This window comes from Ovis canadensis, chromosome 2 (assembly GCF_042477335.2).
Source record: "Ovis canadensis isolate MfBH-ARS-UI-01 breed Bighorn chromosome 2, ARS-UI_OviCan_v2, whole genome shotgun sequence".
NCBI classification, from domain to species: domain Eukaryota; kingdom Metazoa; phylum Chordata; class Mammalia; order Artiodactyla; family Bovidae; genus Ovis; species Ovis canadensis.
Window position 1 is genome coordinate 75151779 of NC_091246.1, and position 15286 is coordinate 75167064.

The 15286-nt window shown below is 39.5% G+C and overlaps 1 long non-coding RNA gene and 1 pseudogene across 1 annotated transcript; both read right to left on the reverse strand.

Moving 5' to 3' along the window:
- Positions 1-1391: 1391 nt before the first annotated feature.
- LOC138432658 (uncharacterized) lies at positions 1392-14828 on the reverse strand. The gene is made up of 4 exons (XR_011253935.1): positions 14636-14828; positions 14136-14309; positions 11093-11160; positions 1392-1921 (listed from the first exon to the last, which is right to left on the reverse strand). It is a non-coding gene; the product is annotated as an uncharacterized lncRNA (long non-coding RNA).
- LOC138432657 (acyl-protein thioesterase 2 pseudogene) lies at positions 4638-5469 on the reverse strand (annotated as a pseudogene).
- Positions 14829-15286: the final 458 nt, after the last annotated feature.

Consider the following 15286-nt stretch of genomic DNA (forward strand, 5'->3'; position numbering starts at 1 on the left):
TAATTCTTTTTTGTTTCTTTTTTTTAAATTTTATTTTTTGTATTCCTTTTTTTTCAGTTCAGTTCTTTTTGTTTGAATGTTTGGACTGTTGCTCTCTGGGAAATAACTGCTCCCCAAGAGAACCTGATAAAAAGAGCATCTAAAAGTGTCCTCTTCACTTTTTTCTTTCTTTCTTTCTTTTTTTTTTTTCATAGAGCTAAAATTGACACATAACATTGTAGTAGTTTAAGGTGTAGATTTGATACACTTAAATATTGCAATATGATTACCACTGTAGCATTAGCTAATACCTCCTTAATGCCACATGATATTCACTTCTTTTTTCTGGGAGAACACCTAAGATCTAGTTCTTAGAAACTTTCAAATGTGTAATACAGTATTGTTAACTATAGTCACAATGCTGTGTATTCAGTTCCCAGAATTTATCCATTTATGCCCTTTTATGCCCATTTATGCCCTTTGACCAACATCTTACCGACTGCCTCACCGTCTTCCTAATTTCCCCACCCTAAAACTTCTCTTGGGGTTTTCTTTATATTTTCTATTTCTGTGCTAAGTTTCTATCTTTCCAGTCATTTCAGAGTATTTGCCTTTACTTGGAGCTTTTCATTAACAGCCGCTTTAGATTTTTTATCAGACAATTTCAACATCTGTGTGATCTCTGTTTTGACATCTGTTCATTCCCATGTAAACTGGGATTTTCATGTCACCATTTGTGACGTAATTTAAATTGTATCCTAGGCATTGGGAATATAATATTATGAGACTGAATTAAATCCTATGAAGTATTTTGCCTTTGTTGCTTTAGGAGGCAATTAACCCAATTTGATTTTATAGAATGTCCCTCAGTTTGAGCCTGTGTGATGTTCTCCAATAGTTTATGCAAAGTCTAGGTATAAAAAAAGGAAAACAAAGCTGAAATAGCATCAAACGTTAGATATAGATTTCATGAAAATATATTCTTGTGGAAAACATGGTGCTGACAAAAGATTTCCTAATATGAAAATAAAGGATCAAGAAGACTAAACAGTACAGCTGCTAGATAATTAATCCTCTTAAGTACAGCTAATGAAATTAGGTCAATAGAAATGGTTTTCATCATCGGTGGGGACTCTGGCCTTCTCAGAGGCATCACTGAGGCACTTTATGTAGGCAAAGCCATACCTACCTTGTACACAACTATTACCAGCATCTCTGACATTTCAGGGTATGAAGTAGGCACTCAATGGACATCCATTTACTGAGTTACTGAACTACAAGGATTACACACAGTTTGCACCTTTAGTCTCATGGTTATTTTATTTTGTTCTTTTGTTTGCTATTGTTAAATTACAGGAAGTTAGAACAAGGGAAAATTTTTTCTGCCTTCTATATAGAATCTGCAGCTAATCTTTTTTTTTTTTTTTTAAATTGTGGGAGTGGAACTAGTAGCTAAAAGACTCAGTGATGTGAAATCCTTTCCAAGTTTGATCATGTAAAAAAAAAATAATGTCACCTCTAAGAGGAGGGGTAGAGTGGGGCAGGGTGAGGAGGTAGGCTGACTTCTGCAGTCTCATTATGGACAGTCTTTGGAAGAACTTATTTCCAAGCCTGGAAGAACCCAGAATCTAGCTCACACGTGACCTCCTTAAAAAGTAGTGGGAGTTTAAGGTCTGCCAAGCAACAGGTGAGTGGAGAATCTTTGGCAAAAGATATGGCAAATATGAAAAGGGGTGTGGGAAAATGGAAGTAAACTAATGTTAGTCTCTTCTGTAACTGTGGTGTTTCTTTAACAAGAATTAGCTCATAAGCCATTGATAAATAGGCCTATGCCAGTATAACAGTAGAAATATTGCGGGTTCAGGTAGAATTTTCCTCTGTACGTTAATGTTTGGGAGCAGTTGCAGCAGCAGTTTGGGACCCTTCTGCTGGATCAAATGCCCTAAGGAAGGAAAGGGAGTCACAGGAGGGACTTGTCAAAGGAGCATCCCAAGAACTGACAGTTAAGGAAAATTCAGCCTTTCTTAACGGTATGTTCTTTCATACTGTTCTTAAATGTTTTGGTCCTATGACCACCTTAATACTCTTGAAAATTGTCTTTGTGGGTCTACCCACTGACATTTATTGCTTTTACATCAGGTTTTAAAACAAAAATATTGAAATACAATAATATAGTTGCCTTTCCATTAGCCTTCAGAGCAGTGATGAAATCACTCCTACTTGTAGCCTCAGAAAACTCCATTGTGAATGACAGCAGAAAAGGCCAATTAAATTTCTGTATTATAATGAAAACAATTTTAACCTTGCCAATTCCTGGAACAAACTTTGAGAACCACTGCTCCAAAAAAAATCACAGCTTAGAAATAGGGACTTCATTTTCTGGAAGGATTTAGACAGGCACCCTAGGGAACCTAGACCAGGACCTGTGCTGCTATAGTAAACTAGACAATGACCTGAAGAATTTACAGGGGATGTCCTGGGATGCTGTGCTATTTACAAAAAGGAACAGAATATACCAAGTAACTAAACATGAGTTGCTGAGAAGGATACACTTATTTGAAAGGAAAAAAACCAGAAGCTTCTGAAAAGATACTGGAACATCAATAGTCTCACAAGCTAAGGACTCACTTGAAGAGGACAGCCAACAAAATAGGAATGAAGGGGCTAGATAAAATCAGGAAACATTTAGCAAGTAATCTAAATCCAGTGAACAGTATGCTTGTTATGGTGTAAACTAAGACAAAAATATAAAGAAATCTGTACAAAAGTTTTAAATTTATAGAAAAATGCCGAGGAAGAATTTAGTATGCCTTTTAGAGGAGAACTTCCTTGGTGCCTCAGCAGTAAAGAATCTGCCTGCAATGCAAGAGACACAGGAGATGTGGGTTTGATGCCTGGGTTGGGAAAATCTCCTGAAGAAGGAAACGGCAACCCACGCCAGTTTTCTTGCCTGGGGAATCCCATGGACAGAGGAGCCTGGTTTGGCTACAGTTCCTGGAGTGACAGAGTCAGATATGACTAAGGACAAGCTACTTTTAGAAGAGATAAGATATCTCTTAATGAAGGAAAACTACTTAAAGAGAAAGTTAAGTGTATTCTGTCATGTGACAGGAAGAATAAGTTGAAATGAGCAAAGCAGGAAAAACTGAAAGTACATCAGAGGTCTCCAAAAGAGAGGAAAGGATCTCTTAATCATAAAAGTGACGATGCTAAAGTTTTGAATAATTGTTTTGCACATATCAATTATGTGCCTATCAGTTCTGAAACTGAAGCCAAAAAAAAAATAATTTGTATTTTCTGAATTAAGTAATGGAGGGGCAGAGGATCACCAAGGTGAGAGATTGAAAGAAAAAATATATACTATCAATTATCTATTGTGGCATAATAAATAACTCCAAAAGTTAGTAGCTTAAAGCAGCAATGATTTAATATTATTTTTAAATGATACTCTGGATGGGTTGACAGTTTATCTGCTGGTTTTACCTGAGTTAATTGGTACAGAAACATTCAGCTGAAAGATGGTTGAACTGAAAGATAATAGGGCTGGAAGATCAAGGTAGCTTCATTCACGTGTCTGACATTTGGTGGTGTCCACTGGGAACTTAGTTTCTTTCCCTTGTGACCATTATTCTCTAAAAGGTTAGACTGGCTTCTTTTTTTGATGGTCTCAGGGTAGCAGCATAATAAGGTGAAAGCAGAAGCTGCATTGTCTCTTAAGATCTGGTTTTGGAAGTCACAGAACATCATTTTTGCCACATTCTGCAGATTAAATCAAGTCACAATAAGGGTCCAGATGCAAAGAGTGGGGAAATAGATAACCTCTTGATGGAAGGAAGAGCAGTCATTGCATAGATGCATGGGAGAAATCTGTGGTCATATTTTACAGCTTATCGTAACAGAGAATGAATATGACAAAGATCCAAGCCTCTTTTTTTGAGAGTTGAAGCAATTTCTTTAATTTTGTTGGAATCCAGGACACAACAAGAAAAACACCCAAAAACTATATGGAGACAGAAGACTCCTCCCCAGCTCCACCAGATCTAGAGTGGGGACAATGTGGGGTGAAGCAGCTGGGGGAGACCTTGAGCCTCAGTCCAGCCCTGCACGCTCCAGGCCTTCGGGAGCGGAGGGTAATGGTGAGGCAGGGCCCAGCCCCCACATCAGAACAGCTGAGGTGAGGCTTCCTCGAGAAAGACTCGTCCCCCTCACCCACACTCCTGCGCAGGGGCAGGGAGCCCACAGCAGCCAGAGGTCGGGCCATGGACACACTCATGATTGAGAAGCAGCTGGAGAGGAGGCAGGAGACATGATTATCTGGGCAGAATCAGTTGCAGTGGGTAGGAGGTGGGGCCTGGGAGGGCCCCATGGGCCAAACCCTGAGGTCACCAAAGAGGGCCCAAAGCGGTGCTACTGAGTGAGGTCCTGAGTGAGTGGGTCAGCGGCTGGGCCCCTTTCTCCTGCTGCCTATAGCCCCTCCAATACTGCTGCCGTGGGGAGGGCCCCACCTCCAGGGAAATGGGATAAGAAAGCAGCCCACCCCCTGCGGCAGACAGCCAGGGGGCGGAAACCAGGAAGGAGGGCCTAGCCAGGCTTTGACTTGTCTGCCCCAGAGACCTGTGGGAAGAGGATGGGTCCAGAAGGGTGAGAAAGGGGCTCAACTGGCTCAGATCCAAGATGGTGCCATGCATGCTGAGTCACCCGTTAGCAGGGGGACTGTGCTGGGGGATAGCAACTCTGGTTAGACAGGAGGCAGCAGCTTCTCGAGAAACTCCTTCACAGCTGCCATCTCCTGAGGACAGGGGCTATGCATGACACCTGGGTATGTCTTGAACCGGACCCTGGCAGGTGTGACAATGGACCAGAGCTTCTCGGCTGTCAGGGCCCCAAGCCGTACAGGAACCATGGGGTCCAGCTCCCCTTGGCACTGAAGGATGGTCAGGTCCTTGGCACTACCATTGGCTGCCTGGGGGAAGGCCCGATACACAGGTAGCCAACAGCTCAATGCCACAATGCCAGCCAGAGGGTGTGGGCAGGTGAGGGCTGTGTAGAGGGATGAAGCTCCACCCTGTGAAAAGCCCAGGAGGATCCGATTGGCAGGGATCCCATTCTTCATCTCATGCTCAATCAAGGCCTTGATGTTCTCTCCTGCTTTCTTGATGCCAGCCTCATCCTCTGGCGTGTCTGGATTCAGCCCCATCAGGTCAAACCAGGAGTGCATGGGGGCAGATGTACTTGAGGTGAGGGAGCTGGATGGTGGAGAGGGCATCAGCCCAGCTGTGCCGTGTCTCCAAGTCCATGTGAAAAAATAACCGCAGCTGTTTCCTGCTCAGCTCCAGACACAGTGGCAGCGTTGGTGAGCAGGGGCACAGACATGGTGTTACCACACATATACTGCAGGGCTCCACAGCTGGGGCCTCCACTCCCTGGGGGTTTCAAGACCTCTAGGGAGATTTTCCTCTTTTTCCAGCACAGACACACGGTCTTTCCCTGTTGGCTGACCCTGCCGGGACCCAAGCTATTTTAACATTAGTTTAAGAAGAGAAACCATTTACAACTTTATCTGAGTTATGAGACATCAGTTATGCATGATTGGAAGAGCACTTAAGGAAGGTGAACAGGATACTTGATCACTGTAGACTGTGCAAAGTCCCTAGGAAATATAAAGCTTCAAGCCAAAAACTGAACTCATTGATCAGACAGAATTTCTTGCTGGAAATATTTGAACATAAAAGAAAGATTAGGAGCAGTCAGGTTCAGAGGAGCAGAAATATTAAAATTTAATATTTTAAGTTCAGTGAATTTGATAAAATAGAGGGAAACTATAGAATATGAAAATCCCTTATAAGGCAGAATTTTCTTCTGCAGAAAAAAAGCCTAGGACTTTTTTATCTTTGTGATACTGAAAGCGCTATTGCTGGAGAGATGAAGCAAACCACCTTTCTGAGAGAGAACTTAATAGAGGAATGAGTTTTTAAAAGACTGGTAATGCTAGTAGAAGTGATAGAATTCCAGCTGAGGTATTTAAAATCCTGAAGGATGATGCTCTTAAAGTGCTGCATTCAATACGTGCAGATTTAGAAAACTCATCAGTGGTCACAGGACTGGAAAAGTCAGTTTTCATTTCAATCACCAAGAAAAGCAATGACAAAGAATGTCCAAACTACTGTACAGTTGTGCTCCTTTCACATCCTCTCTAGGTTATGCTCAAAAACCTTTAAGCTCAGCTTCAGCAGTATGTGAACTGAGAACTTCCAGATGTACCAGGTGAATTTAGAAAAGGCAGAAGAACTGGAGATCAAATGGCTAATATGTATTTCTCTAGAAAAACATCTATTTCTGCTTCATTGACTATGTGAAAGCCTTTGATTATGTGGTTCACAGCAAACTGTGGAAAATTCTTACAGAGATGGGAGTACTAGACAACCTTACCTATCTCCTGAGAAACCTGTATGCAGGTCAAGAAGCAACAATTAGAACCAGAGGTGGAACAACTGACTGGTTCCAAACTGGGAAAGGAGTATGACAAGGCTGTATATTGTCACCCTACTTATTTAACGTCTATGCAGGGTTCATCATACGAAATGCCAGATCACAAGCTGGAATCAAGATTGCCAGGAAAAATATCAACAACCTCAGATATGCAGACAATACTGCTCTAATGGCAGAAAGTGAAGAGGAACTATAGAGCCTCTTTATAAGGGTGAAAGAGGAGAGTGAAAAAGCTGGCTTGAAACTCAGCATTCAAAAAGCTAAGATCATGGCATCCAGTCCTGTCACTTCATGGCAAATAGAAGGGGAAAAGGTGGAAGCAGTGACAGATTTTATTTTCTTGGGCTCCAGAATCACTGTGGACAGTGACTGCAGTCATGAAATTAAAAGATGCTTGCTCCTGAAGAAAAGTTAAAACAAACCTAGACAACATATTGAAAAGCAGAGACATCACTTTGCCAATGAAGGTCCACATAGTCAAAGCTATGGTTTTTCCAGTAGTCATGTACATATGTGAGAGTTGGAGCATAAAGAAGGTTGAGCACTGAAGAATTGATTCTTCTGAATTATGGGGCTGGAGAAGACTCTTGAGAGTTCCTTAGGTTTCAAGGAGATCAAACCAGTCAATCCTAAAGGAAATCAACCCTGAATATTCATTGGAAGAACTGATGCTGAAGCTGAATATCCAACACTTTGGCCACCTGATGTGAAGAGCTGACAGATTAGGAAAGACGGAAGGCGTGGTGCTGGGAAAGATGGAAGGCAAAAGGAGAAAGGGGCTTGAGGTTGAGACGGTTAGCATCACCAACTCAATCAACATGAGTTTGAGCAAGCTCTGGGAGATAGTGGAGGACAGAGAAGCCTGGCGTGCTGCAGCCCACAAAGTGGCAAAGAGTTGGACACGACTTAGTGAACAGCAACAATGCTGTGAAAACCAGGGATTGTTAAAGCAACATTTTGTGGTCTCTTCCAAATTAATACACACATTTCATTTCTAAGATGCAGAGCCCTTTAATTTCTATTATAATCAGAGACTATAAAAGTAGCAGTAGCATATCTGATGTCTCTCTCAATGAAAGCATCTTTTAAGTTTATGCCTGAGGGTGGAGGAATACAGTACTCCTTAGTGATTCAGGATATCCTGTGAAATTACAAGTACTTTATGATCATTATGGAAGAAGTGTACTTAGACTGGGACCCTGATATGGTGTCAGTTAATATCCCCCTAAATTCCTCCCCTTTTACTACAGTGATGTCTTTGTTGACTCTGGTACAAATCTTAACCCTTCTCAGGTTCACCCATCACAAGCTTACTACTAGCAGAACTTTTGTCTTTTCCTGGTCGGTTTTGACCACATTTTCCCACCACAGGGACTTTATGGGCCAAAACTTTTCTTCCACCTTTTATTTCTGGCTCCACCTGAGGCCTAGAAGTGTCTTACCTGGCCTCTACATGAAATATATAGCTTGTTCTATGGTTATTAAACCTATAAATCCTGACCTTTACCTTTTATCTTTAGTAATATGATTTTGCTAATTACAAATAATGCTCCTCTTAACATGTATTTTGATCTATATATAGATGCAGACTTAGGGGAGGAGAAATTGCTGGGTCACAGGGTATGCATATGTTCAACTTTAGCAGGCAATGCCAGTTTTCCACAGTGGGAGTGAGCACTTAAAAATATATATAAACAAAAGTCTTTCAATTAAAATTAACTTGCTGAAGATCCCCAAGCATTTTTTTTTTGGTGGAAAGTTAAGTATTAACTTATGATGACACTTAGATCAAATATGTACATGTATTTTTAAAAGAGCAGAATTTGTTTCTGATTTTGTCAGGGATAATTTCTCCATCAAATAGGACATTTTGTTTGTATAATTCATACCAGAGTGCCATTTCCTAGGATATTTCAATAAAGCTTGAATGAGTGAATTAATAGTTCTTCTCCATGGATTGATTTAATAAATCAGATGCACTCTAATACATTGGAAATTATATAGTATTTAATGGCTAGATATAAGATAGACTTATTACTCCACATAATTTTTGCTGGGGTTTACAATGTAAAGCAATACACCTTCTTCCATTAATCCTCTGGCTTATACACAAAGCAGTTGATTGACATGCACATGGTATTGTCATATGCTATCAGAAATGGACCTGCTGTTTTCCTTATTAACCAGAAGTGATGTCAACAAACTTAGGAGAAACAATTTTTTAAATTTTTTTATTTTTAAATCATCCCCCTTTGTATTTAAAAACAATTAAAAACACATACCTTGTTCTATTGTGCTTTGTAGATAATGCAGTTTTTACAAATTGAAGGTTTGTGGAAACTGCATTGAACAAGTCTATGGGTACCATTTTTCCAATAAAATTTGCTCCCGTTGTATCTCTGTGTTGCATGTTGGTGATTCTCACAATATTTTGAATTTTTTTATTTTTGTATTTGTTATGATGATCTGTGATAAGTGATCTTTGATGTTACTGTTATAATTGTTTGGGGGTACCACAAACCACATCCCCATACAGGATGGCAAACAGTTGATAAATGTGTGTGTTCTGACTACTTCACTGTCCTCCCTGTTCTCTTCCTCTCCTTGGGCCTCCCTACTTCCTGAGACAAAACACTGTTCAAATTAGACCAATTAATAACCCTACAGTGGCCTTTAAGTATTCAAGTGAAAGGAATAACTGTGTCTCTTTAAATAAAAAATTAGAAAAGACTAAGCTCAATGAGGAAGGCATGTCAAAAGCCAAGACAGGCCAAAAGGTAGGACTCTCAAGCAAAGTAGTTAGCCAAGTTGTGAATGCGAAGAAAAAGTTCTTGAAGGAAATTAAAAGTGCTATGCTAGTGAACATGCACATGATAAAGTGAAGCAGCCTTTTCGCTGATATGGAGAAAGTTTGAGTGGTCTAGAAGGAAGATCAAACCAGCCAGCCACAATATTCCATTAAACCAGAACCTAATCCAGAGCAAGGCCCCAACTCTCTTCAATTCTATGAAAGCTGAGAGAGGTGAGAAAGTTATAGCAGAAAAATTTGAAACTAGCAGAGGTTGATTCATGAGGTTTAAGGAAAGAAGTCATCTCATAAAAGTACAAAGTGAAGCAGTAAGTGCTGATGTAGAAGCTGCAGCAAGTTACCCAGATCTAGCTAAGATGAAGGTGGTTACACTAAACAACAAATTTTCAAGGTAGATGAAACAGCCTTACAATGGAAAATACCATCTAGACTTTTATAGCCAATAAGCAGAAGTCAATGGCTGGCTTCAAAGCTTCAAAGGAGAGAATGACTCCCTTAGTAGGAGCTAATGTGTCTGGTAACTTAAAGTTAAAGCCAATGCTCAGTTCAGTTCAGTTCAGTTCAGTCGCTCAGTTGGGTTCGACGCTGCCACCCCATGAATCTCAGCACACCAGGCTTCCATGTAGAAAATCCTAGGGCCCCTAAGAATAATGCAAAATCTACTCTGCCTGTGCTGTATAAATGGAAAAGAAAGCCTGGTTGGCAGCCTATCTGTTTACAAGATGGTTGACTAAATGTTTTAAGCCCACTGTGGAGATCTACTGCTCAGAAAACAGATTACTTTCAAAATATTGTTGCTCATGGACAATGTACCTGAGCACCCAAGAGCTCTGATCCAGGTGTACAACAAGATTAGTGTTGTTTTCATGCCTGCTGACATGACATCTGTCCTGTAGCCCATGGATGAAAGAGTCATTTTGGAGTCATAAGACTTTCAAGTCTTATTATTTAAGAAATATATTTCATAAGCTATTGTGGTAATAGTTATCCTACGATGGATCTGGACAAAGTCCATTGAAAACCTTCTGGAAAAGTTCAAGCATTCTAGATGCCATCAAGAACATTTGAGATTCATGCAAAGAGGTCAAACTATCAACATTAAGGGAATTTGGAAGAATTTTATTCCACTCCTCATGGATGCCTCTGAGAGGTTCAAGACTTCAGTGGAAGAAGGAACTGCAGGTGTAGGGAAATAGTAAAGGAACTAGAATTAGAAGTGGAGCCTGAAGATGTGGGTGAATTGCTGTAACCTCATGATGAAACTTGAGTGGATAAGGAGTCACTTCTTACAGATGGACAAAAAAGTGGGTTGTTGAGATGGAATCTACTCTGGAGAAAGGTGCTGTGAAGATTGTTAAAATGACAACAAAGGATTTATATTAGTACATAAACTTAGTTGGTAAAGCATTTGTGAGGATTGACTCTAATTTTGAAAGAAGTTCTACTGCGGGTAAAATGCTATCAAAGAGGCTTGCATGCTACAGAGAAATTATTTGTGAAAGGAAGAATCATTTGATCTGGCAAAGTTTATTGTTGTCTTATTTAAAGGAAACACCACAGCCACCCCAACCTTCAGCACTCACCACTCTGATCGGTCAGCAGACATCAACATTGAGGCAAGACCTTCTACCAGTAAAAATTTTACAACTTACTAAAGGCTCAGATGATGGGTACCATTTTTTAGCAATAAAGTATTTTAAAATTAAAGTCTGTACATTTTAAAGACATAATGACATTGCACATTTAATAGACTACAGTATAGTGTAAACATAACTTTTATATACACTAGGAAACCAAAAAATTCATTTGACTCACTTTATTGCAGGCTCTGGAACAGTCCCCACATTTTCTCCAAGGTATGCCTGCATATTGTTTGCCTGCAACTAAAAAGGGTTTGAAATATCAGTATATATAGGGCTGAGATATAATATGGTTGAGAAAACTTAAAAAATTAAACTAACATAATTATTGTAATGGAGTATTACATTTCATAGTGAGTTACTGACAACCTTGATAAAACTACCCAAGTAAAGGAAACAAAAAAAGAGAGAAAACTCCTTCAGTTACAGAGATTCTTAAGGGTCAATTGGACCAAAGGAAAAAGTAGCTCAGTCTCCTTTTCATTTGTTTTTCCCTTCACGTTTTCCTCTTTCTAATCAACAAAAAATTTCATTCAATAGGAAGGGGAAGGTTCAGAAGTTTTACCCTTTGTTTAGCAAGTTAAATCAACCTGGGAAGTCCATTTGTGAAAATGAGTAAGAAAATTGCTATAATAAATACACAAAAATTAAAAAAATATATAAAAATTAACATACTAAATATTTGAAAATATTTACTTTAAATGTCACATATAAAATGCATAAAACAAACCATAAGTGTACAGGTTGATGAATGATACAATTATTATCATCCAGGTTAAAAAACAGAACATAAGCAGCACCCCAGAGGTTCCTTCCCCTCCTCAATTGTTCCACCCCTTTCTTCTCAAAGGTAACCCTTATTTTAACTTCTAACACCATAGAATAGTTTTATCTACTTTTAAATGTTATATAAACACATTTAAAACTAGATGGATGCTTAAAAGTAGAATACATGCTGGAATAACACAGCATGTATTCTTTTGGGTCTGGCTTCTTTCACTTACAATTTTATTTGTGAGATCTAGCCAGTCTATTATAGGTAGCAATAATTCATTTATTTTCATTGCTGTATAGTTTTCCATTGTAGAACTGTACTGACATTTATATCTCTACTTAACTGCCAATAGATTTTTGGGTCCCTGCTTGAGCCTCACGGGTAATGCTATAAAACTTTCTGTGTATGTGTCTGATGCATGAAAGTGAAAGTGAAGTCGCTCATTCATGTCTTGTTCTTTGTGACCCCACGGACTGTAGCCTACCGGGCTCCTCTGTCCATGGGATTTTCCAGGCAAGAATACTGGAGTGGGTTGCCATTTCTTTCTCCAGGGGATCTTCCCAACCCAGGGATCAAACCCAGGTCTCCCGCATTACAGGCAGACGCTTTACCCTCTGAGCCACCAGAGAAGCCAATATGTATGTGTATTTCTACTGGTGTTTCTGTTCCCCCACACTGTCTCCAGTGTTTGTCAGTTTTTATTTTTAGCCATTTTTGTAGATGCATGTTGGTATCTCACTGGCTTTATTGTGTGTTCCATGAGAGGAAGGTCACTTCTGTCCTATTCATAGCTGTATCATTATCCAAAGCCTGTACAAATAACATAAAACAGTACACACAGCAATAATAACAATAATACATAATAAAAAGGATTGATTGAAACTGACAACTATATATATTGAGTTTGCAGCTTCAGTTTAGGTGTGTAGTTTTATTTTTATTTGAAAAAGAAATATTTAATTTTTTAATTGTGTTATGATTAGATGTCATAAAATGTTCCAGTGTTTTCCTTATTTGTTCCCGCAGTACCCCACCTTATGAAACACACACAGAACTGGAGGCCTAGGGGAAAAAATGACATATCACCCCCAAACTTTAATTTTATTCAAATATTTAAAAGGAAAATTAAATATTTTAAGTGGTAATTTTAGGTGTCTTTTATTAAGACCTAATGGTATCTGAACTGATTGCATATTTAGCTTATACAGAGGTTTGACTCACTTCAGTGTCTATCCCCACATCCTTGGTCACCGTATTCTTTTTGGCCATTGCGACTCAGACTGCAAAGCTTTGGTAGTGATGAGAAATTAGTGAGGTGTTTCAGTTGGGTGGAATCATGATCCAGTTTTTATTTTAGGAGGATAATTTTGACTTGCAGTACAGAAGATGGGTTGCAGGGGTAGGGGATGGGTGGAGAATTCATTGGAAGTAGGGAGATCATTAGGAGACTTCTATAATAATCCTCGTAAGAGATAAATTGGTCTGAGCTTCAGAACACAGGACACAGAGAACAGCTACCAAGATTTCTAATTTTATTAGGTACTCAGGAGCCTGGTAGGCTGCAGTCCATGGGGTTGCAAAGAGTCGGACAGGACTGAGCGACTTCTTTCACTTTTCACTTTCCTGCACTGGAGAAGGAAATGGCAACCCACTCCAGTGTTCTTGCCTGGAGAATCCCAGGGATGGCGGAGCCTGGTGGGCTGCCATCTCTGGGGTCTCACAGGGTCTGACACGACTGAAGGGACTTAGCAGCAGCAGCAGCACTATCATCTTCTCTGTAACACTTTAAAAAATCATCTAAACATCTGGTATTGGTTGGTTTGTATTGTACCTGTATAAGTAACAGACATGTATGTGATAAATAGAAACATTAATGCGTAGTAATTTAATACTTTATATTTTCAAAGGTCGAATGGACTTCAATATATTCAAAATTAGACTATATTATTTAGTAGTGCATCAATTTATCAATTTGCTGCATTATACATATTTAAAAAATTTACTAGTAGTGTCTGAGGTGAACAGTAGTTTACATAACATAAGCTTCAAAGAAAATCTATGTATCCATTATACAAACCCCATCTTATAACTGGCATTTTTAATTTCACCCAAATAAATTAACCTACTATATGGCTAAAATTTTAATATTCATTATAATTTACAATAGAAGTATTTCAGTATAATAAGGATACAACATTGTCTTCTGTGACATGAATCCAGTTGATTTTCTAGTAGGCTGAATTCAATTTCCAAAACTAAAGCGCTTAATATTAATAGATTCAATGCTTTACAGCTTTTGAAGTGTTCTGACATTGTACATTACCTTCTTTAATGTTCAAAAATTCCCAAAATTAGCAAAGCTGGTATGTCACCCTCATTTTTCAGATTAAAAATAGCAGTCTTGATTTACTGTGTTCACCAAATGTTATTTGTGCAATATTACCTGTCTGCAAATTGTGAATGGACTGGAATTCAGGTTTTCAGACTTTTAATTTGGTGTACTAGGTTCCTAGTCCAATGCAGCATATGGCTTCCAAGGACCCCGGTGTTTAGTAGCTGTTTCTTAATCTCAGTTCAGTTTTCTTTTTTTTTTTTTTTCTCAGTTCAGTTTTCATATCTGTAACAAGGAGATAATACCTACTCACTGCATGATTATAAAAATTAATTTTGTTAATATATGTGAAGCTCTTCAAACAAATATGAAGTTCACAGTAAGCCCTAAATGACTGTTATTGTTTTAGCATATACAGTTGACTTTTAAGGAAGGTTGTGGTCCTCATAGTATACACAGTTGGAGAAGTCCCAGTTGAGTTTACATGTTAGGGAAGTTCAGACGTGTATCTAGGTGGGTAATGGAGCCTAAACCTTGTTTCTAATTTAATGACTAAACAAACGTGGTAACCCAATAATCCCATTAGCTTTACTTAATCACCCATATTTCACCTGTCTTTGCAGTGCTCCTTCCGGTGAGAAAAAAACTTCCAGGGTGCAGTAAATGCACCTGTTCAGATATTTTAAGAAGCAAAAATCAGTGGATTGCAGTAGAAAACACAGCATATAAGACAGCCCAAGTGTGCTCAGAAGTGTAAGGTTCTGCCCAATCTTAGCGGAGACGTTAGGGGAAACGCCACAAGGGACCCAGCTGGAGTCTCTACAGGAAGTTAAAAAAAAAATTGTTCAGCTTTGCAAAACACCTGGTACTCAGCCATCTGTCTTTGGTAGTGCAAAGGCTTTTAAGTAAGGTCTGTGTGGTTCTTCCGCACATTTTGTAAGGCAGAGGTACAGCTCAGGAGTAACAAGTTGTAGCAAGCTAGTTTAACTACTTTCTGAGGGGTCCGGAGGCGCTTGAACTTCCTGTTACAATTCAGGCCATATTGCTGTCATCCCATGTTTTTGAGTGACCTCAGGGACGGGGGAGCCTGGTGGCCTGCCGTCTATGGGGTCGCACAGGGTCGGACACGACTGAAGCGACTTAGCAGCAGCAGCAGCAGCCAGTCCTAATTCCTATTGGGGTCACCTCGGGACTCTTCAACTCAAGAGCACACCTGCGCCGGGTGGGACTTGTTCCGCGTAGGTGACTGAATTACGGGACAG